We start from the raw sequence: 27,241 nt of genomic DNA on the forward strand, positions 1-27,241 counted from the left end.
GGAGTGGAGACCAGAATTTCCTTGGTGTGAAGCTGATGCAGGGACTGGGGAGCAGGATTTCTACTAGGATCAGGAGGTGATTGCAATGTATGGGATCTGGGAACATGATTTAATCTTCAGAATTGGGAAGCTCTTGTGATCAAGCAGCAGAAATGCAACAGCAACATTCTCTCAAGAGCAGCCCACTGCCTCTGTGGCGAAAAAAATCTGCTGTTGTAATGGATTGCTAAACAATTCACTTAAAAAAAAAATTAAAGTTGTTAACCTTTAAACAGCCTTACCTGAAAATAAATTCATTACATTTTAATCTCTAAGTTATAGAAAAAATGAAGGTGTGTACTCCCCGGCTCATAAATCAAGGTTCGCAGTAGTATGTAATGCTGAAAAAAAAATCTGATCCATATAAGTATTGTGTGTGTTGCCACAGCAGCTATGCTCTGCTCCGGTTCACTAGTCGGGAAACAAGCTGAGATGATGCACCTCTCTGCGCATTGAATGCGCCTAGATATACACCTTCTACACTTGGTCTTGCAGCTCAGGACATATTTTGCTTTTGGCACGATGTGCTTGTGCATGAGTCAAAATGTGCACAAGCAATTTATTCTGCACAGTCTGAAAACCATTGCTTGATTTATCACATGCACAAAATGCACTTGCTATTGATTTGCGCTGCTGCGTTTTGGAAGAAACGTTTTTCTGGATCTGCCCTGCTATGTGAACTCATATCTCATTCCAAATTTCCAGTCAGTCAGTTAAATTCTTCATTTAGCTTCATAAAACCATAAAAACTGCAAAAAGCATGACAACACATTATAATAAAAAATATTGAAAACAATTTAGATGCCAAATAATAAAGTCACACCATAAGTTTCACCATATGCTCAAAAGTGATAAAAAGGCAAGTGAAATCGAACTTTTAAAACTTATCTACAGGATGCTACCCAAAACAAAGACATCTGCCATGCACTCTCTCTGGTACTAATTAACCACTGCTATGCGTATGTCTTCTGTATGCAAAAAAGTAAGTGCAGGTCTTCATTGGCTAAAAATGAGGGCTCTAAACAGAGGAACTGATATCTGTTTTCTTGGTACCAAATAAAATGGAGAAACATAAAATTAATGATACACTGAGCAGAACGGCTATAAAACGGTCAAAGCGGCAACTCCATAGTCCAGGAACAAAAGAAAAGGACATTAAAAACAAGCACTGGCAAAGCCAATAGGGCTGCTGTGCACGGCCGTTCTTCTTCCAATTCTTATTTTGTTTGTCATGGTTTTCTGTAATGGCTGAAATTGGCTAACATTGCCCCTCCATGTATGCTGGAGGGAGTGGGTGAAATACAAATATAAATGCCACGATCACAGATTAATGGTTGAAATCTGGCTAAATCACCTATAGGAAACTATGTAATACACACTTTCAGTATGATCAAAAGGCCTTGGCTAGCACAAACCTAAAAAAGGCCATAGGTCTGGCATTGGCTGCTAGCCTAGCGTTAGAGAAAGAAGCCAGGATTGAAAGGAACAAAGCAAGGAAGGAATTAAAAAAGAAACAAGCCAGACAAAAAATGATGAAAGGCACACAAAAAAGAGGGAAGGAAGTCCCTCTGAGTAAATATAATGTACATATTATTTTAGTGAAATCAAAAAGTATTGACTAGGACCAGACCTAAAAAAAAACAGAATTTAACCTGAAATATGCCAGAAGAAATCTGTATTGCATTTTTACCAAGTATAAGATGTATCAGTAGTAGAGGACAAAGATTAAGCATCAACATTTGATTTACAAAATGTGCCACTCTAACCGCAGAAAGTCATTTAAAAAATAAAGGCTCAAGAATGTTTATGATCAAAACTTTATTGGAATCATGATTCAAATCTAGCTCTGTTTTTTTCAGTGTAACACATTTTTTTTATTAATACAGAAGTGCATGGTCCAATGACAAGCAGTTCTGAATAAACAAGCGATTAAGCATGTGTCCGTCTTTATCCAAATCGACAATCATAATGACAGGGGCAAAATATGAAACAAAATCCCCCAAGTTAATAATCCACATTTCTAAATGACAGGAGTATATAGAGCTACCGTGAGGGACGACAAGCAGCCTTTTCAAGAAAGGAAGAAACCATTTTCAAACTTTTGTAGGCAATTTCAGTCAGTATAACCCCACAATCCTGCACCACAGGTAACCACAGATAGACAGTTGCTGTTGTAGATTGTGGACATTGCTCTAAGTGGTGTCAGACTTAGGGGTATATCACTTTTATTGATGCATGGGTGGCACAAACCTATCAACCATATCTATGAGGCCATGAAAAGCCAATTTGCGTGGCTTTATATGGCCTCTTGGATAGGGAGTAAATCAAAGCAGTGCAAATCGCTGCTGTGCCTTTCTCTGCATTGGGAAGGCGTTCCATGGGCATTGAAGTGGGTGTCCCCATGCAACAATTAAGGACTTTGATGCATCTACAGAGTTACACGGCCATGTAAACCTGGGGATGTGTCAAAATCATCCACAGGGGAGGTGTAACAAGGAGAAATATCTTTATTTCTCCTCATTTTTCTCACATCCTGCAGCACACATAGGAGGAGGAAAAGGGCTCCCAGGATTGTTTTTGTGCACGACGGTGTCCCTTCCTCCACAAAAACAATCCTGAATACAATGCAGACACCCTTGCACCATGGTGCGAGGGTGCCAGTGTTGTGGCTAGGCAGCCAAAATGGCACCAGAGGGGCAGGACAGGAATGCGCCATATTGCATAGATACAGCACATTCCTGCTCTTCCCTTTGACACAGTTTATTATGTGGTGTAGTTGTGAAACCTCACTGTTTAATAAACTCACAGATCAGTCATGGGTCCAGGCAAGCTCATTTGTAAACTCAACTCTGGGTAGGTGTGGCTTTCAATAGTCTGGCTTTAACAGAAGAACAAGTGCAAAGCATTTAAAACTACCAAAACAGCTAAATAATAAAGAAATTGTGCATAAAATAAGTTTCACATCAATTTATAAAAACACATGGTATTTTTAGGAATTTAGACACCAAAACAAAAAAATCCATGGAATGGTTCCATAGACTCAAATTATTGTAATCATAATTCACGGCTTTTCACTCAAATTGCAATCGAGCATTGGCAACTACTGCAGTTGGCAGTTACTTTGACATCTTTATAAAGTTATACTCTGATACTCCTTCCCTCTTTGGGTGACCAACTTCGTCAAGGAGGGAGTAACAGGGGCAAATAAGGCTTGGTGTCTGGTCCAAAGCAGTCTCCCGTCCAGTTCCAAGTTCTATGGGCATACCACTATAGACTTTAATGGAGTGGCCTGATGCAATGATACAAGATGCTTAAGATGCTGAAGGATGCTGAGGAAGCTAATGCAGTCCAGTCTTTGGTGAAGTCTCTCTTTGCTGGGTCCAGGTAACAGCATGGCAGTCCTTCTTTAGTCCTCTCTCCAGTGCACATTTGAACTGAGGTCTAGGCGCCAGGGATGCCACTTTTATGGCCAGACATTTCCCTCGGGATGCAGTGACTAATAGCCAATGGACTACCATGTTCCCTCTTGGCTGATGACGACTTCCTCATAAGTGTAGCATCAAGCTAACCCAGAAGGAAATACTCCTCCCACTCCAAAAATGCAGAACCTCTCTAGGTGTGTTGAGTTTAGTAGACCACCCTAGAGTTGTGGCTACCTTAGGGCTACATGTCTATCTAAAAACTGGTTTGACAAATATGTTCCCCTATATGTCCCTGACTTCAATCTTTCTTCCAGAACGAAAGAGCAGCCCCTCACATGTGTGTGCACATTTTGCCCTTCAAAGAAGGTTTCTCCTTTAAATGTTGCCATTTGGACTCACACCCTGGTTGGTCCTACATGCGAAGATAAGGTAACACCTCTTCCAATGGCAGTCCCTTTTGTGTATCTTCCTGAGAGTCATTTACACCTATCCATAGGAAGGCATAAGGCTGTCTTGTATCTAGCAGCTGTACATGGTCACTGGAAAACATTGGACAACACAATGGTACCTTTCTATAGTTGCCATTCACTTAAAAGTTACATTAAATATGACTTGGGCATCAAAGCGGGCCTAATGTAATGATTCTTTTGATACTTTGAAATATCAACTTTAGCAGCCCCATTCAGAAGATAGCACAGCTGAGTTGTCAGCATGTAAACCTTTACTCGCCATGGGGCTACTAGCGTTTCTTCAGCAACAACAAACATTTGGGATTTTTACTGTTAGTACATGTAGTATCTGCACAGATATTTTTTATTAGTTAAGAAAAATCATAAAAACTCCAAAGAGTGATAAAAAAATCCATCAAACTGTGTGCAATACAATACAGGGGATTGACCTTAAAACATTCTCTAAAAGGGGGCAACGTGCAACATTTAGCAAAATGTGCCAACAAACCAATCATAAGTTTAGACAAATGAAAGTTGCATAATAACTGGCCTAATGGGTACAGATTATAACTTTAAAAAATCTGACATTGAAATGCCCATCCCAAGTCCTTCGCAAACTGCCATAGATCCTAAATGTTCACTGACAAGTTTGTTGTGCAAAGGTAAGCAAAAGGTGCATATTGTCTGCTCTTCATAAAAAAAAAAATATGTATATATAGGCTAGTAATAGGCGGATTAACCTTTACCAAAATGTCCAGGCACTGACCAAGCTTGTTTGCAATATAAAAAGTTATATACAATGTGCAAAAGAAACAGTGTGTGATCCCAAGAAAAACCTGAAAATAAGACATTGATCTTGAGATCTTGATTTTAATAGCAATCTGGGCTAACAGCTAGCTAAAGTGCCAAGTGTTTTCAAACTTTCCAGAAACTGTATCAGCCTGATGTTCAACATTGTGTTCCTTGGGTCAAATGGCTCAATGAGGGCTGGTCTACAGGACCTGATCCCCAGTGCATTCAGTTCTTTTTTCAGCATACTTCTTTTCTGCTTAGCCAGAACATACACCAATGTGTCATCGACCTGGTGGCATAGGCGGCATTTCTGATTTCCTCTTTTGACGTCCTCCTTCCATTTTTACTGAAATTCTGGCGTTGGGATATCACCAAGTCTTAGCCTTAGAAATCTCTGCATTGTTCTCAGAGAATAAGGGGAGACCAAGATGGGTGACTCTTTATGAGCTTTATAAGATTTTAAAACCAGTCACCCATGCGACCGCTTAGATATTTCCTCCTTATCTTCTGTCCAACTTTGCAGTTTGTTTGATTTATTTACTGCTTTCCTAAAGGCTGGCCCAGACATATTAAGGTCCCACAAGGCACCCAGCATCTTTATGCCTTTTTCTAGATATTTCTTATAGCCACCAGTACCCCTTTCAAGATTGATTTCCAGGAAAACAAGATTTGCCAACGTTCCTTCGTCAGATTGCTGCAGTTTGTGAACAGCATTTTATAAATGCTATGGGCTTGGCAAGCAACTGTCTTAATAGCAAGAATTCCAGCCTAACTTGAGGGAGTGATGCCAACCTAGGGAACCGAAAGGCTTGCTTATAGGATCTTATCATTAATTTAACCAGAACTCTCTCATATGAAAGAGTGGGTAATAGTTTAGACCTCATAAGTGATGCTAGTGGCTTAAGAGTATGCCCTCAAATAGTTCTTGCTAATGTTCCAAAGGCATGATTGAGGGCTTGAGCTTTTTCCTTTATCACTTTCCTTTGGGAAATAAGTATACATGGCAATTTCCTTGATTAGCTTCCCATTTAGGTGCCATTTATGCTGATTGGAAATTCTGCGATTAAGGGCAATAACTTTTATTTTGTTTCAGTTTATTTTTCAGGTCATTGCTCTTTGCATACATCACTATGCAAATCAGCAGTCTCCTCAAACCTATTCTACTATTACTAAGCATAGCAGATCATCCTCATGCAACATGTTAGAAAGTTACTGATCGCCAAGGCTAGGTGCATGTGCTGACTGACCATCTTGCTCCGAGGAGAGGTCTGTTGTTTAAAGATTAAAAAGAAGTGGTGTTAGAATATGGCCTTGTTTTAGACCAAGTGTTGTTTCGATTTCCCTGGAGAGGTGGGTACCCTCCGTAAGCTTGATCTTGACCCACGTGTCAGAATAAAGCATTCTGATGGTTCAGAATATTTGATGGTAACCCCCATTGCTGTAATTTTGCCCATAGTCTACTAAGAGGGATGCAGACGAAAGCTGTTTTGAAATCAACGAAGCACATGTAAAGTGGGGTCCCAGTGGCCTTTGCTTTGTGAAGGATCAAACCCAACACCAGGAGGTTTGTTATAGTACCTTGGTTCTTGATGAAGCCAGTTTGATTGATGGGTAATCTGCCTTTGTCTGCAGCCATGACTCTAGATCTTGAAGCAGGCGCGTAGAGAAATACTTGAGGTCCACATCCAGGAGTGCAATTAAGTGATAATTACTTGGAGAGGCGGCGATACCTTCCATATAAATGGGGTGGATTATTGATTCTTTCCAACTAATTAGGATGACCTAGGATGCCAAGATATGATTAAACTTTGCTGCAAGGAAGGTTGCCCAACTTGATGTTAAGTGTTTAAACAGCACTTGTGGTAACCCGTTGGGGCCTGGTGCCCAATCAGTTCATGATTTTTAAATGATCTTAATTATTCCTGTAGGCACAAACATTGGGAATCCTGTGCCTCTGGGGTCCAGGGGTCCCTCTCCCATTGTACGGGCATTACTTCATCCAGAGTACTTTCTTTAAAGTGAGATTTCTGATGCCCGACCCAAGCCTCCTCACTTATGTTTGCATTATTGGCAGCTTTGAAAGCATTTTGAATCAGCTGAGTTTGATACATGCAGCAGTTTAGCCCAAAGTGTTTCCTGTTTGATTTTTTTAGCAGACCATATCTCCCTTTTTAATAGTTTCCTCTCTTCACAAAGACTTCTTAGTAACATTTCATCCTTTGGGGATTTGCATAATTGCCTTAGCAGCCTACCCACTGCAGGTTTTGTCATGCACACTGATCGAGGCGTGGATATACCATTGCGGTGCCCCAGACGGGCTCCCTTCTTCACTCCTGTGGAAAAGATTTGGGCCCATAGCAAGCCAGGCACCATATTTATGGAATGGGGCAAGCGGGCGGTAAGGATCTGATAGCGTCAAAAGAAAAGATGCTAGCCGGGGGAGCGGTGGTAGGGGAAATGGCGTTAGGGTGCCAGAAATGTCGTTAGGCTGGTTAACGCCAATATATATGGCGTTAACTAGCCTAGCATCATTTCTTGACACAATAGCACCCAAAAATTACTCCTGTCTTAGCAAAGACAGGAGTCATGCTCACCACCCCAATGGCCATGCCCAGGGGACCAGTGTCCCCTGGGCATGGCCTTTGGACCCAGTGCCTTGCAGGGGGGCCCATGTATGGGGCCCCCAATGGCACAGCCCAAAGAAATTGTTTACTTACATATACCTACCCATACTTTTCCAGGATAGGGTCCTCCATCCTCTGGGGTCCCTCTGGTGTAGGTGGGGGTGTTGCTCGGGCATTGGTGAACATCTGTGGGCTCATTCCATGGTGTTTAGCCATGGAAATGGGTCCACAGCTACCTAAACGCCTAGTCTGACCCAGGAGTTAAATAATGGTGCTTAGCAGGCTTAGCCTCATTATTTAGGTCCGCTTCCTAATCGAGCCCTATTTTTGCACGGGGCTAAATATGGCGCTACGGGCTTAGAGTCATTTTTTGGACTGGAACACCTACCTTGCATCTCATTGAGGCAAGATGGCTTCATGCATCCAAAAAATGGTGCAAACTCCAATATTTTGACACTAGACGTGTCCAGCATCAACATATAAATATTGAGTTAAGTTTGTGTCATTTTAGCGTCAAAATAAATGATGCTAAAACAGCACAAAAAGAGTATAAATATGCCCCTTGGTTTATTAATTTTTTGTGAAGACCTCCCAGACAAATGCCAGGTTTGTATTTCTTGCAGCCATGCATTCCAAACTGGCCACCGCCTCCTCCACTTGGGCCTTAACCGAGCGGGAACTCCACTTCAAACGCTTTAGATTTTCAGTGCCAATCTCCCCCTTGAGGACTGCTGCTTCTTCTTGATTGTGCACAGTTGTCTGAACCATGATTATCTGTGGATGATGGTTAATCTCCTCATGATCCTACACTCTGAAGTCAATTACTTGCTTATGCAATGGAAAGTTTACCAAAGTATAGTCTAAGTATGAGACCGATTCACCAGAGGCTCTTGTCAATTTTTTAAGTGAAGCAGATGTGCAGTAAATTTATCTGCTGCTGTGGCCTTCCTTTTCGGGTTGATGTATACATTTATGAGAATGAGAGGTTTGTGTAAATTCTTTGCCCAGCCAACCAGGCGGACCGAAAAGAAGGGCTGTTCATCCATATGGAGATCTGAGGTCTTAACAGAGAGATTGTTATTAATATAGATCGCCAGGGCGGTTTTTGCCCTTTCAAATTGGCTAGTTTTCTCTACCAATTTGTTAAAATCTTCATATCCAATGAGGAGTATACCCACTTGTGCCCTTGACACTTGAATCCTTATTATATCAAAAGCTCCTTGAAACTGAGTGAAAGTTGGGTCTTCCATTTTTGCCTGTAGGCCCCCTATATTCTAGGAGCAAATACTCATCCCGTGTAGTTGTAGTCAACTTTGTTGTTATTCACTTCTTATGGGTCGTTCCTTGTGATAGCACTGTGGGCAACCAGCTCCAGTTGTCGTGAGGGTCACATTTCATTATAATTTTCCTGTGCTGCTCTTTTCTTGATATTTGAACTCTCACATTAGACTGATCTATGGCTCTCCTATTTGCTTCCCCAGAAATAAATCTTCCATTTGTCCATTGCAGATTGGACCAGAGTAGGTCTGTTTTCTTGTCAGGGCCATGCTCCTCTAATAACAGGTAAGAATATCTATCTCCTTGGTAGTTTGTTACTTCAATTCCTCATGCCTTCGGAAACATTTTCAGTTCTTTGATCTGGGCAGGGAGATCTAAGGCTGCAAACGTAACTAAGGTTGGGTCCAAATGGTGTCTCCCTCTTGCTTGTAAAAACTTTATAGCCAGGATATCTTTGGAGGTAATGTGATCTAGGCTGGGTAGTGCCTTTATTAATTTTAAGATACTTGTGCAGTTAAGTGCATCCTGAGGACCCCTAGACTTGAATTCAGGATTCCAAAGTCGCTGGCACCCCTGCTCTAGGTTGGTCAAAAATGGATTGCTGTCGATGTTCGACTTTTGCTGAGCATATGTTTCATACAGTGGGACTGTTTCCATTTGTAGGGCAGTCCGTTCCTACTGTTGGGCTCTGAGTTGTTATTCCTAGTTGCTCATTAATAGAGCCTCTGTTTGCCTCTGGGGGCGCATTTACGGGTGACAGTGGCATTGGTACTTGAGGGGCCAGAGCTGTCTGGGATGTAGACTGAATTTATTCTCTCTTGGAGCTTCCCAACTGGCAACACATCCCATAGCTACAGCTACCTGGTGCAGGGCTCCCTTTCCTTTTGGTTAGGTCCTTCCGATTTCCTGAGGACATGGTTGCTTCCATATGCATTGGCTCCACATCAGGAGGTCAGGAACTTGCTGTTGGTGTGAGTTATGGCTCAGGCATGTTAATCTCCTGTACCAAGACATTTTGCTTGAGACTGCCATCTGACTTTTGCTCTGACTTTGATTCCTTGTCATCCTCCTTTCCTTTCTCTATTGCTACTGCAGTTGCTTTTAATGCACATGCTTCACTGAGGGGGGCATTCTTCCTGCCTTTTCTTGCACGCTTCTGCTCCCCCTTTGTCATATGCGAGGGGGAGTGCATTTCTGTTTCTGTTGAACTTGGTAAATGAGCCGAGACTTCATGAAAACAAGAGGCACTTCCTTGCTTTTCTTTTAACTGGATTTGTGTCTTTTGCCTCTTCATCATCTATTGTTCCAGCTAGGACCTCTTGCTCCGTAAGACAACTGTGCTACACTCGATCCACAGATGGAATTGCTGATGGCAACTTGGCCTGTGTATCCCCCTTACAGGTCTGGTTCAAACCTACCCCGGTATTACTTCCAAAGTCACCAACAGTTGAACTAGTCTATTGACTACCTCCTTACATGAGCAGATAGTAAAGTTGTTGAGCTGATTTGTTTAGGGCCCTCATCATCAGGGAATTTAATTTTTCAAGTTTGCCATCAATTCCAAAGACGAAAATGGCCAGAGTGTTTGTTATGCCATTAATTGTGTTTGACCAATTACTTTGTGTTTCACCACTGCACATATTAGTTGTTCAATGTTCATCAGTGGCACATTAAATGTTGTATTCAGTTTAGCTGCCTATTGGCTTTAACATGGCATTAGACATTACATTTGGTACTTAGGTTAGCTGCCTATTGGCTTTATCGTGGAGTTCGACATTGCAGTTGAGACATTGCAGACGAGCTGTGTTTTTCCACATGAGAGACCAAGCTGTATTTTTCGTATTGAATTCACACCGAACCTTAGCGTGGTAAGAGAGTGTATATTTTGTGTTCACCTCTCTGTTCAGCCTGGGAACGAGCGAGGTTTGGGGACTTGGACACTCTCCAAGTCTTGTTCTGTTCCCACTCCAGCATGTTTTGACTCAGGGGCCCGTTAGCAGGCTTTTTACGATGTCCGTGGGCAGCAGCAAGGGGGAATTTTCCACGACTTCAGTCAGAAGCGGACGTCAGCTGCCTGACCTCCCGTTTGGGTGGAAAATCTCCTTCTCACAGTTGAACAGGAGTCATGAAGAGCAGTGCCCTACGGTGATGAATTTTGACTTTTATTCTTTGCTTTGAAGTTATGCTATAATATAATCACATATATTTGCTGTGTACATTGCAATTGAGAAGTACTTTGATATATTTTCCTTTCATTGCTGTGACTACTTTTAAACGTGTGCTTCCAACCTACTAATCTCGTCTCTCAGGAACCTCGTGGTGAAGTAATAATAATAAATGTCTTTTTTAAACTAAGAAGTGCATTCCAGAGAAGTTTTGTCAGCTTGGTCATAAGATAAGGAAAGCAAAACAGTGTTTAACAAATCCACCTGGATATCCATTTTATTTGAGTGGTGCCTGAGGGGCGTTACTTTCACATGCATTGAATTTAAAATTGTAACCCATATGTTTTTCAGGCTCTTTGTGGCTTGCAGGTCCATGGAAGTGTCGACAACCTTCCCTGTAGCATGCGTTGTTTGGACACCTGTGGGAGTTGCCCAGTCACCTTGTTCTGACTGGCCATGTTCCCTTCACAGGGCCCCCTACTCTTGTCGGGCAGTCTTGAGTGGACCAGCTCTGGCACATTGTTGCTTGCTCTAAAAACAGGGAAGGAGTAAAGCCTGGTCATCGGACTCAATAACAACTCATGATTTTCTATAATGGTGTCCACATCGGCAAACTGGGACTCTCTCCGATGGCGGCAAGGTGGCACGGCTGCCACTACACAGCTCACAGGGAATGCCACAGTCGAAGCAGGGCAGGGCAAGGTAACCCAACCACCTCCCCAGGACAAATCATGATCGTGGAAAGCGTTTCAGCTCCAAGCGACTCTGAGCGCTCTAGTCTCTCCTGCTTGCTCATGCACTAGTTCCACCTCCTCCACTCTGCCTCCTCGCAGCCTCATCACGCCATCACTGCACCTCGAGAGAACCCATAAAAAAAAAATTGGAGGATCGGAGTTACTTCCCCTCCAGCGCTGCAGGAACCCCACCACACAGTACATATATATATTATTGATTGACAGCATCCACAGACTCAAAACAGTCATCTCGGGCACAATCTGGTCGCTTAGAATTTAACTGTTAGTGCATGTAAAAATGCATCTAGTAAAAAACATGTTTTACTTTTTGTGTACTGCACCCTGCTTTAGGGCTCGATAGGCCAGCCTTATAGGTGACTTATATATACTAAAAAGAAAGGTCTGGACTTTGTAATTGTTTTAAGTGGTGAAGTTGAGTTAGCAGTTTGAAAATCACTCTGCCAGCCAGCAATGGCAGGCTGGGAATGTTGCTTTTACTTTGTCACACTTGTGCTGGCACAATAAGTCATGCTGTCAACAAGTTACACTTTAACTTACAGGCCTTGGATACGCCTGGTAGCATACGCTAAGGACTTAAAAGTAAGGCAACCTATGATGATTCTGGGTGAACCAATCAAGCATGCACAATGTAAGGGTCTGAACACTGGCACTGGTGGCTGGTTGGCAGGATTCGTTGCACTCTTAGAGACAAAAAAACAGCAACATCAGTCGAAAACCTTGGGGGAGAGAATTCCAAAAAATACATTTCCTTTCAATGGTTACAAGCAAACACACAGTTGAAGAGGATTGTGAACACTGGGACAGTTCACTATTGCACATAAATCAGAAATAAAACGGCTCAACTCCTCAGAGAAAATGATAAAAGCAATGGTGCTGGCTACTGCCAGGTCAATCAAAGTAGGAGCCAGTGAAGGCACTAGAGGTGCATTCATCAGAAGCAAAAACACATCAATGTATTACCATAGTACTTATTATCGAAATGGAGGTGATCATCCTCACTTATATTTCAAACTCCTCAAACCGCATTTGCTGGCAGATGACAAATATTAAACACCCCTCTAAATGAAATGCACACATTTTTCCGTTTGGGTTAAGTTGTTTTCCTAAATCACGACCGAGTGTCTTTACAATATTCTATGTCCCAGTGGTCAAACGTATTATTGTAAAAGTTGACCACCAAAATATTGTGTCAGCATGCCTGGGCAGACAATGAAAAACTGTGTTTTTCAGATCGATCCAGTTTTCCTTTCGATTAACTCTCAGAATGACAATATTAGGGAGTAGCATCTGATGGTAACTGTGGGGGGCTTCGTTGAGGCAGCAACAGAATTATGAACAACTGCAGGATCATGCCTTGCCAAGAATTAGTAGTACCACAAGCAAAGTCACTGGGCGCCTTGGCCTCTGACCTGATCTCCACGCGAGCTCCTTTAAGGAGTTGATAACACGGTTAAACGCTAAATTGGTCTCTTGATCACCTGGCACTGTTACAGGAACAAAGCGTGGCCTGCCTTCAGAGCACAGACCAGTTTGACACTCAGTAAGATTAGATAACAAATATTCAGTGTTCTTAAGTTGAAGAAAAATGGCATAAAGATGCTCTTAACAAGGCTTTCCACAGTGATTAGGAGATTAATTGTTGTAGCTGGTCAAGCTTCTCACCACTGGCCACAACAGCTTTCCCACTGGTGGAATACGGAGGAGATGCAGTCCTAATTAAATTATCTAAATTGCTATATCAGATCAAGCACGTATGTAAGTTTTCTCTGTGTATTACTTCTGCATCCTGCCTTACACACTTTAACACAATGCATAAATAATTCTCCTTTGAAGAAGGTACAAAAAAACGTGAATAGAAATTTGCAATAGACTACTCTGAAAAGAGAAGAAGGACCAGTTCATAGCTATGTTGCCACGTTATACCAAAAATACATATTTTTACCGCCAGACCCTCAAACCCAAATCCTAAGTCTACAGCTATAAAAGTAAAATGATGGTCTGGAATTGAGGCCCATATTTATACTTTTTTAGCGCCGCATTTGCGTCATTATTTGACGCAAAAGCGGCGCAAACTTACAAAATACAGTTGGCCCATATTTATACTTTTTGACGCAAAACTGCGCCATCGCAGTTTTGCGTCAAAAAAATTTGCGCCGTCTAACGCCATTTGGATGCGCCATTCGGGCGTCAAATTTATACTTTGACGTACGGCGGCGCAACCAACAGGTGGGAGTCATTATTTCGTGACGCAAACAGCGTCGGTCTGTCGTAAGGCAAACCCACGTAAAAGTGACGCAAATCACTGTGGGTCGATTTACGACAGCGCTATCGTGAATACGCCGTTTTTTTTCACGCTATTGCGTGACATTTTTGCGCGAAAACTGCACTTACAGGAGAGGAGACCCAAAATGGATCCCAGATGCCCCAACAGACCCCAGGAGGATGAGAGCAGACCAGGACCCAGCCAGGAGGAAGCACACAGGAACCAGGACATGTTAAAGAAAAAAAGAAAGTGTCGCTTCAGTGCAGAGGAGCAGGAAATCCTGGTGAAAGAGGTGACGGAACACCAGCACCAACTTTTCATATCCTCAAAATTGCCACTCAGTAGGAGAGAGGCCATCTGGAAAGAAATTGTGGACAAGATAAACAGTGTGGCTGAAGAACGCCGGACAGTCACCGAGTGTAAGAAACGCTGGCATGACTGTAAATGTAGGACCAAAGAGAAAATGGCCAGGAACAGGAAGGCAGCAATGCAGACTGGAGGGGGGAGTCCAGCACAACAGGAGGCTCTGGACCACATGGAGGAGATGGTCGCAGCCGTCATCCCAGAGGAGATCGTCACAGGGATACAAGGACTGGACAGCGCAGACTACCACGACACTACGCACATGCAGGGTAAGTCGCATGGGGAATTACAATGCAATAATGGGGACTGTAAGCAGGGGGGGGATACCTACTACACAATGCATGTAACTTAGCACATATATGAAGTGGCATGGGGAAAGGGGCACGGCAGGGGGGAATGCCCAGTACTGACCATAGCCGGGGCACGAAAAAATACTGCCACCACTACAGTCCCATGGGGACATCCTGTAATTACAACAAGAGAGCCAAGGGAAACCAGTGACAGGTGGGAAGGACACTACCCTGAATCCACATCCAGGCACTTGTTTTGCACAAACTATTCCCCATCAACTAGGTCCCTACCTGTAATGCAGTAGCAAATACAACAACTGCAACTTAACTGCCACCACAGTTGACAATAACACCTCTCATCTCTGGGCAGCTATAGTACCAAATGGCAGGAACCCCACCCTGGAACATACATTCCTAAATTAGGGGGTGAGGATGACATCTGCAACTACTCCTAGAAATAAGACAAAGCTACCAGTACACTTAAATGCTGAATGTCCATAACTGACACATACATAAGCCTAAGTAAACAGCAATAGGAGTCACACAGCACTAACGACACACACATGCTGCATACGTCAGGGTCCCTCACGTGCCTGCCTAACAATGCTACATCACAAATGTCATACTGCTCAGACAACAACATTGATGAGGGGACACAGGCAACTGGTCAATGAAACACATCTGCACAGTCTAACCAAAAATAGGACATTCATACGATAAACAGGCCAATCCAGTAAGACACACATGAGACCCCATCAGATACAAACATCAACAATGTTTACATCCATACCACATCCTAACATTGACATACATAGGTCATGCCACCTAACATGTACAGATCATGCAATGTGAATAAAAAGTGTATGGTGCAGGGCCTGTGAGGCAAGTGTGCTGGCAGGGCAGTCACAACACCCACAGTCAGTCAAAGTGTAGCGTGGCAAGTGAAACGTATACTTTGCGCAATAGCCTCAGGCTGGAGGCCTTTGTGCATCTTACCCTGAATGTACTTATACTCATTTGCTCACATCTAAGTGCCTCAGAGCACTTTGCACTAAATGAATCTCATTGCCCTTCCTATCAGTTAATGTAGCAAATAGTCAGTCCTAAGGTGTTGGCAATTAGTCAAATCACCCTGTTTTGCCTACTTCTGCACTGGAGTTTGCCAGAACATATTCACTCTGTGGCCCAGTCAAGGATACCGTCTGGTTCGTTGATGATAGATGTGGTAGGGGTTAAGGTTTGCCATTCCTGCGTAGGGAAACTTTGTCATCACAATGACATATGTCTTTTAAATTCACTTCCTCGTCCCAAGACACGCATGGGGGAGTTTACAAACAGAAAATCACATCTAGATGCTGCCTGCCTTGCTGCTGATGCACAACCAGATCCCAGCCCATTCCTCTGATATGAGGGATGATGTCTCCCCTGTGATTCAGACAGCCAAGCTCCAAACTTAACATGCAGTGCTATATATAGAACAAGCAGAGGGAGAGTAGAAACTGTCAGGCACCATGATAGCTGTGTACCAATGTATTACTCTCCTGCGGACTATTTCAGTTCTAACTGTGTGTATTGTTTTGGTTATTGGGGCTCACACCGAAATTCCTACAAGTCAGTTGTACAATGAAACTTCATATCCAACAAATACTGTCTGTGTCATTTGTGTATGGGAACATACCGGAAAAGATAGAAATGTGTAGGACCTGAGTGACCATCACTTCCCTGAGAAGTCCCAAAGATGTCATGGGCTTGGACTTCTAAACATTCCTCTGTTGTGGGAGACCAGAGGCACTGCTAGTCTGTCTGAGCTAAATACAATATCTGGGTGACAGAGTTATTTACAAGTGGGTCAAACTTAGTCCCCCACACCATTAGCTATCCTGCTGCGTAGAAAGCCAAGAATCACATGTAGGATAATGAGAGCCCACCCAAACAAATGTCCCTCCATAACAATAGTGAAACACCGAGGGAGGAGTAGGACAAAAAAATGCATATTCCAAAATAATTACAAATCAACACCTAGAGATGACCTGGCAGGCATGTCTGATAGCTCCATATCATATATGTGACACACAGGTGGGCCATAGGCCTACAACAATGCCCTATGACAGACAGCAGATACCAAGACAAAATCAGAGTACAAAGTAAAGGCATCCAAAGGCTTGTATCTTAGTGCTAAATGATCTCAACACAGACACACTAATTGTACCCTGTTTCTTTGCAGAGGAACACGGATCTCCTGCCGATATGCCTGTCCATGAGTTCCCTGATGACATGGATGACGAGAACATCAACCTCACACAAGAGACCATTGACATGGTCCTCGAAAGCCTCCAAACCCCCCCTTCTGTAACAAGGAGGAGCCAAGATGAAGCAGCCACCACAGTAGAACCACCCGCCACCCCAATTGTAAGACCTGCCAGCTCCAACACAGCTGAGGACTCTGACGACACTGGCACCAGCTTCGAAAGAACAGTCGTTGGGGTCCAGCGGGAGCTGGCCAAGGAGGTGCGGGTGGGGATGCAAACTATGGCAGCCAGCCTTGAGGGGGTGCGTTCGTGCATGCTGTCAACTGCTGATCAGGCAGCTGCAATGCAAGCCAGAACATCGCTGTTGGAGGAACTTTTAGTAACACAGAAGGCAATCTGCACAGCTGTCATCCAGTTGACCAAACAACTCCAACAGCAAGCCAGTCAGCGTGGGCACGAATGCAACATCGAACCCCTCAGGGCAGACCTGGCTGCCTACCATCGGGATGTGGCTGCCATTCTGAAAAACCAGCACGCTCTCCTTGCTGCAGTACTGCCCTTCATAACTGGACAGGGATCAGCCCCCGGGATGTCTGCCTCCATGTCTTCTGACACTGAGGTGTGTGTTGCCCCTTCAAAACCAACAACAACAAGGACACACCAGGCAACACACACATCAGAAGAAGAAGACATGGAACAGATAACATTCACACGCAAGAGTACCCGGAAGCCCTAGTCCCTGCACCATGCCCCACTCTGACCAAGGTCCTACGTTTTGACACATGCCAGCCTCACTCCAACTACCCTCAATGACTGTTCGGCAATCTACTGTTTAACTTGTCCACATTGGCTGTAAATGTTTCTCTCCTACCATTTGGCAATTCCTGTTCCTCTGCACCGTCTGTGACATCACCCCAGCATGTCAGGAGCATCATCCACACCCTGTAAATAGGATCACCATTTAAGAATGCACCAGAACGGACTCACCTAACATTGTTAATGGACTTTTTGCACTACTCCACCTAAAAATAAATATCACTTGCACACCAATTGTGTCTCTGTGTCATTTCACACTTCAACTGTGCAGTACATAACTCCAAAGTGGCTGTGTGGCAACCATGTTGATTCTCTAGACTACTGTCCTGATTTCATGTATACTGAAACATCTGTGCAGTGGCCAGGATTGCATCATATCTTTACTAGACTGAGGAAAATAACTGATGTAGGGACTAAGCACACACAATCATGCTGTGTTGGACAGAATGAGGCCCCATCCATAGCTTTTCTAGACAACTAATGGTGGATGAGAAATGTAGGCACCTTGCGATACTAACACAATACATTATGCTGTAAAATGAAAGGAATGATAACCAAATTACACTGCATCAATCACCCTTACAGCGTATACTACCATGAAGGAAAGTCATGCTCAAGCAGTACACACATGATGTAGGTCAGCAATGACAGCAACAAGACAAGAGTGTGAACAAATACTCATCTACAAAGCTCTCCCTGAACTTCACAATGCTGTCCGACCTATCTATTTACCTACAAAATCAACTCTGGAAGCACTCTTTGTGAAGTAGGATACATACCAACCCCAAATCTTGATGATCTATGCACACTACCAATGGTGGCTCTCCCACACGGTGGATACTTACCAAGTTAGCACACGGGTAGCTGGCATGTTAAACCTCAATAGCCTGGGGATAGCGAGCATAGGACACAAATGTCATACTAAAACTTTCTGCAACACTGATGTCAAGGCCATGAAAAGGTAGCACCTAACGCATCTGGTAAAGGGTTAACAAATTTTTTATTTCCAATAAGTAAGAAAAGAGGCAACTAAGGGAAAGATAAACCTACACTAATCTAACCTGACTACTACTAACCCACAACTGTCCCTAACTAACCTAAGCTAAACTTACTCTACACATGTAACGAAACGATCTAAACATCAACCCCCCACCCACCATTATGAGACAAGACACATGCAGGACAACACTTACTAACCTACACACATACTATACTATCCTAAACAAACATATATTTTTTTGTATTTTTTTTTTTTTTTTTTTTTTATCAAACAGGAATCCCAACATTGCCCCCCACCCACCCACCCACACAAAAATATTAGATAGAAAGTATAAGGACCCCCCACCCTCTTACCTAACACTAACTAAGCTAATTACCTATACTTATCCTACAACTAACCCCCCAAACCCAACTAACAGTATGAAAAGAGGAAAGAGGGGAGAGGGGAGGGGTAAAAGTTCAGGAGGGCAAAATAACTAAGGATTTGCCCTCTGAAGTGTGCGCCGGATGGAGCGCACCTTCTTTTTAACCTCCGCCATGTCCTCCGTCAGGTTGTCAACCTTTTGAATTAACCTGTCCAGTTTCCTAGACAATGCCTGGAAGGCTGCAGGGTCAATTGGAGGGTCACTGCTGGTCTGCGTGCCGGTGGAGGATGAGATTGTCACTGGAGTGGAGTGGCCACGGGACAGCCCTGCTCCCAACACACGGCTGGGTCCAGGTCTTGAGGAAGATGGCTGGTCCGTCGCTGGGTCCCCTTGGGCAGACCTGGTGGTTGTAGGTGGCACCGTTGGTGGAGCCTGTGGTGTGGCATACCACGCCCCGGAGGCCCGTTCCGAATTGTATCTGCGGGCCATCCTCCGATACCCACACTGCACCTGCAGGATGTGCCTGTACCTCATTGCACGGCGCTCAAACTGGTTGCGAGCTGCGGCACTCAGGTTTGCAGCTGTGAAGGGAAAAGGCAAATATTGAGCATAGAATTTACAGTGGGTTGAATACCACAATGGGTAATTTGACCATTACTAGCAATGTATTGGTTGCAGCAATTGTTACAACATATTTCACGGGAAGGCTCAGAGGAAGTACATTGGAATCATGCATACTGAAGGGCATATCACATATAGCATATCCATGTCTCTACATGATGGATGACATCACCCTAAACTACTCCTACAATTCATACCTAAGCCATTATACATTATGGCACCAGCTCGTCCGCATACTGACTTCACTACATATGTCATTCTATGTGATAAGAATCACACTCCTCACTCAATGGCATTTCGAAATAGTTGTGTGCTAAGATTGAACCCCTGGCCATGAATCATATGTCGACACTATGGGCCAGATGTAGGAATTGATGGGAAATCAACTAGCAAATTGCAAAGCTGAACGGTGTCTCTGACACCGTCTGCGAGTCACTATGGGGTCCCTAAATCCCACCTCATGAACATCAATGATGTGGGTTCCAACTTGCACCACCTTAGCAACTATGGGCACTCACGGGGATGGAGGCCTGCTGGGAACAGCAGAACTCCATAGACGTGACTGCTTTTAAATGAAGCAAGTTATTTTTCACCAAGTGTAGGCCCTTTATCTGAAAGGAAAATGAGCTGCGATTTGTTTAAATTCACAACAATTGATTGTTCGTAATTTACACAATAATTATTGCTCCCCTAGACCACTGGCTGTTTTGTGCAGGAGTATTTTGGTCCACTCACAAAGGTGAAGGTTCCCAATGAGGACCCCTTCCAGTCAGCAAGTTGGTTAGCAGCCACTTCAAGTGGATGATAACAGCTACTCACTTTGCAACCACGTACTCGTTAGCAAATGGGATTGCCTAACACTGTGATTTGCAAGTAGGGCTGGTAAACTCCTTTATTTTTTTACTTTAGAAAAGCATTTTGCGAATATGTACATGACCACCAAAAACATTTCGGATTAGGAAACAGACGTTTGCAACTCACTAACATCAAATTATGCTATTTGCAATGTGGAGACATTTTGCTACATCTGGACCTAGGTACAAACTCAAGTCACAAAAGGTGTTAAGTACGTGTAACATACTGGTTGCTACAGTCCTAGGTACCCTGTTTCACAGTAACATCCCAGTCTTTGTGGGTGGTGTGGGAAGAACAAACAACAATCCCATGATCAATGCACAACCAGGAGTGTACAGAAAGTGCAACAAGCATGTGCCTTCACACACAACACCTATGAAGGGCTAGCAACACGTTGGAGTCAGCCCAACCTTGTCACATCCCAGGTCCACACATGTCAAAATGATATGACTTAGCCAAACATAACATACTATTAGTGAGGCATGTTTTACAACACACACAGAGGAGGTAGAACACCCATTCACTTGATTCAACAGAACACCTAGGCCATTGCACTCAAGTCACACACACTTCGAGGTCACCTTGTGGAAGTACATGCCCCCGGAAGATCCGACCTACAGTGTACACAGTCCATCCTCAACTAGGAAGAAGCACTTGTCATCGAAGCCATGTGCCTAAGCTATCTGGGAGACTGTCAGTCTGATATGCTGATTCAGTTAATGGCAAGTTCCTGACCAAGTCTAACATTGACTAGTGTGTTCAAAATGAGTCATGCTATTCCCAATAGTCGCACTAATTGAATGACCTACTGCCCCTCAATCTGAGAGATGACTAGGGATTGCTTTACCGAAACATTATTCCAATTTGATATCACACCAAAACAACAAAGCCAATGAACGGCCAGCACATCATATCATGAATTGTCCTGAACACACAGTAATCCATCATGCTTCATTTCCAAACAATGTAAATAGCACTTAGGCAACACTCACTGTAGGTATCGGGGTCGTCAAAATGGGCTACCTCACCAACGGTGTACGGGGCTGGTCCACCTGTAAAGCATGAAAGGAAGATTATACTCAGACTGGGTGAACAGACAAATAATTTCTGTTACAATGACAGTGTGTGAATATTACATGGTAATGATACACTTTCACACATGCTCATCCTGCCTGGCTGACTTTGTATTCTAGATTATCATTGGATGAGTCTCCTGCTCCAGTGACACACCCTACTACACTCATGCAGTGGCCAGGACAGTCATGTGTCGTCCAAGTTACTCCTCCATTAGTAGGCCCGAACAATCATGTGATCCATACATCTCAGCATGTGCATCCCAGAGAGAAACATTTCACAACTGGTTCCATGAGGACTGCATGACCACTCACAATCAAACAGGCTATGGGGACAGGTTCAACACACAGCAACCAGACACACATGTGACATATGTGTGGACAACATGACTAACTTCATGTGACGTGAAGGCAACACACAGGTGTTGCATCATCATGTGTTTGCAATTTTCGGTCTAGCTATGGCATCTACATATGTAGGTATGTTGTTTCTACATGACGTACTCACTGGCCATTATGACCAGTAGAGTACAAATAGAGCAGTTCACGTGTTGCTTTTCAGACACAAATGCAACACTACATTCCATGCAGCTACAGCCATCTGGTATGTGTTGCAAAGATAAGGCATCGGCCTGGTAGCATAGGTCTTCATACACACCCGGCAACAAATACACATTTGGGCACATATGTATACCTTTGTAGCGCAGCATTTGCATCATTTTGTGACGCAGAGAGGGGGCTACTTAGCAAAATACAAATAGATGTTGCATTTTACTGCTGTTATTGGGTGTACATGTGTAGCAAAAATGGGGATTTATGTGTATGCCCATGGGCCTAGGTTTCCCTAGTATAACACGCAGTCAGCTACTTATTTTGCAGATTGGCTACCAATCATCACATGTTCACGCACACATTCCTATTATTCCCATGTAATTGATTATTACTCACCAACATAGCCACCAATCCGGAGTCCCAGGTGGTCCAGCAGGTCCTGTTCCCTGCTGATCAGATCTGCCCAGCGGTGCTTGAGTTGATGGACATTCCTCATACTCCCGTAGACCCGGACCAGGTGATGGCGCACCTTCTCCCAACGTATTTTCCTCGCCTCCGTGTGATACCCCTGTATCACACGGCCCCCAGCCTCCAGCATCAGTGGGAGGAAATGGCTTACGAGCCATATGAAGCCCCCCAATTCGTCCTCACCCATCCTGGACAGGCGAGGCCTACCTGACATGATGCGAGGTGTAAAAAAGTACCAAAGAAAAATGAAAGAAAAAGTGGGAAATGGGGAAAGGTAGAGGTGTGAAAGAAAAAGAAGAAGGAGAAAAATAGCCCAACTAACACCCCAAACTATGCTACCCACAACAGACTCCCACAGACAATACAAACTATCACAGGTATAGACAAAACAACACTAAACAGACTGAGACAATGTTTGACAACAATAAAAGATTGACACAAAGACAAAATACAAGGCACACAGGACACTAAAGCAGTAAAACACAGGACAACACCTTTCACAAAACCACACAGTCTAGATAACTCTGAGACTGCAAAGTGAAAGTGAAAGTCAACTCCCAGTACAGATTTGGTAAACAGGATATCCTATTACATCACTTCCTGCATAAAATGGCCGCCGTTTTTATTTTCGCGTAATGCGTCATATTTTCACGCATACACAGATGTGCGTCATATTTTTTTGACGCATTACAGTGCACATGATGCGGAGTGTAAAAATATGCTATGAATATTAAAATTTCAAATTGTACATGAGATGACCAACATATTGTGCATGTAGCGTCAATTACACCACGCATACATCATGGGCGTCGTTTTTTTTACACGTACAGTGGTGCACATGATGCGGAGTCAAAAAATATGATATGAATATTAATAATTGATAATGTACATGAGATGACCAACATATTGTCCATGTAGCGTCATTTTGACCACGCATACATCATGTGCGTGGTTTTTATTACACGTACAGTGGTGCACATGATGCGGAGTAAAAAAATATGATATGAATATTAATAATTGATAATGTACATGAGATGACCAACATATTGTCCATGTAGCGTCATTTTGACCACGCATACATCATGTGCGTGGTTTTTATTACACGTACAGTGGTGCACATGATGCGGAGTCAAAAAAAATGGTATGAATATTAATAATTAATACTGTACATGAAATGAGCAATATATTGTGCATATAGCGTCATTTTGACCACGCATACATCATGTGCGTGGTTTTTATTACACGTACAGTGGTGCACATGATGCGGAGTCACAAAAAAAGCTATTAATATTAATAATTAATACTGTACATGAAATGAGCAATATATTGTGCATATAGCGTCATTTTGACCACGCATACATCATGTGCGTGGTTTTTATTACACGTACAGTGGTGCACATGATGCGGAGTCAAAAAAAATGCTATTAATATTAATAATTAATACTGTACATGAAATGAGCAATATATTGTGCATATAGCGTCATTTTGACCACGCATACATCATGTGCGTGGTTTTTATTACACGTACAGTAGTGCACATGATGCAGAGTCAAAAATATTGTGGATGTAAATAATAATTTGAAGGTGAAATATCAAGACACTTTTGGATACATTTGTATCTGACTCTGCATTGTGTGCACTCATGTACATGAACAAATTATGACGGCCATGCTGTATGCGTAGAATATGGAGCAAATTGATCCAAATGTCTTCATGTGTTTAGCTTTGGAAAGGTGATTTGTCATGGTAAAACGGTGCGATGTGAGACACATTTGTGTTTGTATCTGACAAATGTCCGTACTTTTATGTATAGACGGCCTTCACACTGTGATGTTTGGGATACGTTAACTAATGTATTGACCATATTTGACATCATATTTGGTGTAATTGCTGATGGCTATTTTGAAATGAGGTTTTTGATACCATTATGTATTCCGTCTCCAAAATGTCCCCACCTTTATGATGGGGATGCTTTTATCTGTAGTCCTAACAGGGAGTGGGAGAGTCACTTTCAGTTTTTAGGGGGCTGACCATGTCCCATTATGATTTTGTGTTTCATATTTGTGTAGGACTTGTGACATTGAGGCCACATATGTGCCTTATGCATGTGTTTAGTTCACAAGTACATGATTCCTGTATGTTTTGGGGGTGGTAGAGGTGGAGTTAGTCCCCCAGCACCCTAGGATTTGACCATCCAGAATAGCTACTGTATCCATGGAGTATTTTTATCATATCCTGGCAAACCTGCAGCAGCGGGCAAATGTAAGGCCATATGGTATGAATGACTGTTGACCATTCATTCATCTCATTAGCCCATTTGACGTTTGCAGTATTGATGATTTGGAGCTAAGTTGCATACCATTTTCATATGACTAAGGGGGTCATTCTGACCGCGGCGGGCGGCAGTCGCCGCCCGCCAAGCGGTTCCCGCCGAAAGACCGCGGCGGTCATTCTGGCTTTCCCACTGGGCTGGCGGGCAACCGCCAAAAGTCCGCCCGCCAGCCCAGCGGGAAACACCCTTCCCACGAGGACGCCGGCTCACAATGGAGCCGGCGGAGTGGGAAGGTGCGACGGGTGCAGTTGCACCCGTGGCAAATTTCTGTGTCTGCAAAGCAGACACTGAAATTCTTTGTGGGTCCCTCTTACGGGGGCCCCTGCAGTGCCCATGCCATTGGCATGGGCACTGCAGGGGCCCCCAGGGGCCCCGCGGCACCCCCTACCGCCATCCTGTTCCTGGCGGAAGACCCGCCAGGAACAGGATGGCGGTAGGGGGTGTCAGAATCCCCATGGTGGCGGAGCGCGCTCCGCCGCCATGGCGGATTCTCAAGGGCAGCGGGAAGTCCGTTTCTGGCCGCGGCTGAACCGCCGCGGTCAGAATGCCCATCGGTGCACCGCCAGCCTGTTGGCGGTGCTACCGCCGACCTCCGCCAGGGCGGTAATTACCGCCAGGGTCCGAATGACCCCCTAAGTTTGCAAGACTCTCAGCGTTCACGATGTGATAATGCAAAGATTGTTTTGCTTGTCTGTGTCCCTTTCTGCATAAACTGGTTTAGTGTCATGTTACAATCTTCCTGCTAGGTTCAAACTGGGACACAACTGTGATGGTCTACTTTCAAATATTAGGTTGGTTGTATGACATATGTGTACATGTGTGTGGGAATGTGGATCCAGTATGACCTGTCTGTGTGTATGTTGTCACTGTAACTTCAAGGTCTCCTCCTGAGTTAGTGGCAGCTGATGTTGTTGCAATTGTGTATTGCTCACATCATACACTTGAGAGAAGCCATTGATGACATGTTCACGTACACATGGATGGTCCCACCCTGTCTCTGAACCCGTGTGATGTGACTTTCAAATGATCTCCAATTTTGGGCTGGATGAGAGACTGTTTCAGTTGTTTGGATCCGGCATGTCTAATTGTCACATTTGTACTCTTGTTGGGCTCTGTGTATGGTAATGTAACATGTCACATCCTACCCTCTGTGCATACAGTTGTGATGTTTATTTTTGGTGTGATGATTTTTAATGGCATTCTTGATCAATGAGACGACATTCATCTTCAGCTATTTCAAACTAAAGGTGGTCAGAAATGAATAGGCCAAAGCATGATGTGGTGTTTGTGATCTGTGTTTATTTACAAGTGTGGAATACAAGTGATTATAATGACTTAAGTAAAAAAATTGTTCACAAGCTGTTGGCGCCTACGCACTCCTGCTGCGGTGTTAGGTTGTTCCCCCTCCTGTTGCAGGCCAGCATCCTCCTCATCATCATCCTCAGGCATGTCTGGGTCCGGTTCAAGGAGGGGAATGTTCCTTTGTACACAAATATTGTGTAATATGGCACAAGTGAGTATAATTTTGCATACCATCTCTGGGGAGTATAGTAGGCTTCCGCCAGTGATGTCAAGGCAGCAGAACCTTGACTTTAGGATCCCAAAGGTCCTCTCCGCAATGCTGCGTGTCCTCTTGTGGGCGTCATTGTATGCCCGCTCAGCAGCAGTATTTGGGTTCCCATATGGTGTCATTATCCAAGGCTGGATGCCATACCCCTGATCAGCTGAAAGAGAAACACAGAATGGTATCAATTAGATGTAGAAGGCACTGTTGTACGTATCTTTGATGGCAGTAGTTGTGTTGTGTTGTCTGTGACTATTTTGTGTACTAATGTGACAACCTATGGTTGTTGGTGGAAACTTTGGCATTGTTTTTTTCCCTTGGCTGAGCAAGTGTTTGTTGTCTAACTGTTTGTCAGCAGGATGTATTGGTTTCTCAAGTACAGTGTGCCCTCCCTTGCATTGTGACTTGTGACACAGGTGTCCGTGTGTCCTCACTGGGGGTGTGATGATAGTTCCATGCAGAGTTGAAACATGAAAGGGTATTAGAAACGTCCATATGAACATAGCCAGGCCATCCCATCCCTTAAAAGTTATGCATTGTATTAGTGTACAGGTTATTGTGAGACTTCCAATTTGCAAGGTGACATTTAGGCAACCACAGTCATGAATGTCTTCACACTAAGCTGTGGAGTAAATTCAAATGTGTGAGAGGTTCAATGGTGACTTGTGACACATGGCTAGTGATGTGAGTACCTCAGTGTGTTCCTGTCTAGGTGTTGCTATTGTGGTGTATGTGTTGTTTATCCTAGAGGGTTTCTGTGCAGTGAGTATATAAGTAGATTTTTGTCCTTACCAACAAGTAGTCCATTGCCATACCGTCCATCCTGGAAGTGTTGGTTGATGGTGCAGTGACGGAAGATGAATGCATCATGTACACTCCCAGGATATTTAGCCACGATGTTGCTGAT

The sequence above is a fragment of the Pleurodeles waltl genome, chromosome 11, assembly GCF_031143425.1.
Source record: "Pleurodeles waltl isolate 20211129_DDA chromosome 11, aPleWal1.hap1.20221129, whole genome shotgun sequence".
Taxonomy (NCBI): domain Eukaryota; kingdom Metazoa; phylum Chordata; class Amphibia; order Caudata; family Salamandridae; genus Pleurodeles; species Pleurodeles waltl.